The sequence below is a fragment of the Lissotriton vulgaris genome, unplaced genomic scaffold (genome assembly GCF_964263255.1).
Source record: "Lissotriton vulgaris unplaced genomic scaffold, aLisVul1.2 SCAFFOLD_537, whole genome shotgun sequence".
Taxonomy (NCBI): domain Eukaryota; kingdom Metazoa; phylum Chordata; class Amphibia; order Caudata; family Salamandridae; genus Lissotriton; species Lissotriton vulgaris.
The window spans coordinates 1,031,839-1,034,550 of record NW_028247700.1 but is presented as its reverse complement, the minus strand read 5'-3'; positions in this window follow the sequence as shown (position 1 = coordinate 1,034,550).

The window sequence follows — 2,712 nt, the reverse complement described above, 5'->3', positions numbered from 1 at the left end:
AGCAACGGATTTGAGACATCCGGGCAACGCTGCGGCTACTGAGCCTAAAGTAGCCGAGAAATATGCAACTGGTCTACGGGCATTTCCATGAATTTGTGCTAGAACTGACAAAGCACAACCTTCTCTCTCGCAACAGTAAAGTAAAAATGGTTTTTCGTAGTCTGGCATTCCCAAAGCTGGAGCACGACACAAGTCCTCTCTCAGCTGTAGGAACGACATCAAACAATCCTTGTCCCATGGTACCGGATCTCTCACCTCCTTGTGCGTCAGTTTTTGTAAGGGTTTTGCTTTCAGGGAAAAGTTAGCTATCCACTGTCGGCAATATCCAACCATTCCTAGGAACATCCTGACCTCTCTTTGTGTCGTAGGCGAGTTCATCTTCATGATCGCCTCTATCCTGTCTGGTGACACCTTCTGTTTTCCTTTTTCAATTCGGTGACCCAAGTACTGTACTTCTGTCAGACAGTACTGTAATTTGCTCGGAGACACCTTATGTCCATTTTCAGCTAAATTATTATTATTATTATTATTATTATTGCATTTATTGAGCGCACAGCTACCCGGAGGTTTCCCGGCGCTTGCCTTGGGAACCCGTCCTGGCTTTTCCCTGTGAGATAGCCCCTACAGGGCATCCCCAAGGTGAAATGGTTCCGCAAGGTGATGGTGTCTATCTTACAAGCTTCCTCTGTTTCTGACGCAACAAGTAGGTCGTCTATGTACTGAACTTGAACCGAGTTCTGTGGTAGTACTAGACTTTCAAGATTTTTCTTCAGTAGCTGGTTGAAAATCGATATGCTTTCTGTATACCCCTGTGGGATACGACACCATGTTAAGACGCGATTTTCCAGCTTAAATGCGAAAAGAAACTGGCTCTCCTCATCTAATGGAATTGAAAAGAAAGCCTGGCAAAGGTCTATCACTGTGAACCACTCAGCTTGGAATGGTATCTGAAACAATATCACTGATGGATTCGGTACCACTGGACAACATGAAACAACTATGTTATTAACCATTCGAAGATCCTGTACTATTCTAAATTTCCCGTTAGGTTTCTGCAAACCCATAATCGGGGAGTTACATGGACTACCCACGATTTCCTTCAGTATTCCCTGCTTAATCATGGAGTCGATCACGGGTTTTATTCCTGCAATCGTCTCCGGGGTCAATTTGTATTGAGGCGTTCTTGGATATTCAACATTTGGTTTTATCATGATTTTCACTGGTTCTACTCCTTTAATCAATCCTATCTCTTCTCCAGTGGAATCCCATACTTCAGATGACACAGTATCCCTTAAGTCCCAAGGGAGCTCTTCCACCGTCAGGGTAGGATACAGTTCTACGCATACTTTGGAATTTGCAACTTTAAAGGTGGCATCATCGTCGTTAGTCTGTACCTCTACTCCCTGAGGCGTGCAGTATATTGTGTAATTTAGTTTGCACAATAAGTCTCTTCCTAACAGACACACAGGGCTACAATCACATACCACAAACTGATGTTCATCGCTGTATTTTCCTATTCTCACTAGCACTGGTTCCGTTTAAGGGTTAGTCATTCTCCTATTGGCGACTCCTACCACTTGAATTGTTTCCCCCGACATTGGCAGGTCCGGAACCACTGCTGATCTCAAAGTTGATCGAGTAGCTCCGGTATCTACCAAAAATGTCGTAGGACACCCCGCTACCTCAGCCTCAACAAATGGTCCCCTTTGGTCCACCTCTAGAACTGCCCCGAGGGTACAGTCCTCTTCTCTACTCACACGCCGTCCAGTCAGTGGATCAACGTAGTAACATTCTTCTCCTCCTACTAAAAGAGGCATTTGTCTATAGATCTTTCCTCCTGTCGCAATCTTTGGTGGTTGAGGGAACTGAGCTCGAGGAGCCGAAGTCCCCCCTTTGGCCACCTTACCCTTTGGTACTGTCATCCCTTGGACTGGAATGGTCTGAACTTCCTCCTCCTCTACTTCCAGTTGTCCGTTTTCAGGGTTATAGGGACACTCGCGTTTCCAATGTCCCACCTGGTGACACTGGTGACACTTTGTCGTCTTTTTCAATGTAGCAAAGTCTATTCTAGGTCTCGGATTTTCCTCGTTGTCCCTATTCTGACCATTTGATCTCCTTCCCATCGTCCCTGTTCCCTGTTGCTGCTGTCCACCCTTTCCAGCCGACTGCATCTGAACCATCATCAACTTCTCCTTAAGTTTCTTTGCTTTGGAATCTATTTCATCACTGCAATACCTTGCGTATCTCAAAATTTCATCCAATGGTTTGTTTTGCCTACAAATTATGTGTTGCTGGATCATCAAACAAATATCAGGTCTCAACCCCAAAACGAACTTCGATACAAACTGTCCTATGTCTTTGGGATCCATTACATCTAATCCACTGTATTGTTTGAACGTTTTCAGCAATCGCTCATAAAATTCATGGACTGTCTCCTTGGGTTCCTGTCTAGTTCGGTCTATTTTCACCCAATCTATATCTTGCGGTGGCACCTTCTCTTTCAGCCATGTCATCACCCCTTCATATTTTGTCATTACTATTTCTGACGGTCCATTAGTATGAGCATTTCTTTCTGGTTCTGCTGTGGGCCATTCGACACTAAATTTGCATTCTGTCCACAAGTCTCCTGGGACCACAATATCAAATAAGGTGTTCAAATCAATCCACAGTACCTTCGAGATCTTCACGAACCTCTCTACCTGTTTGTACCAC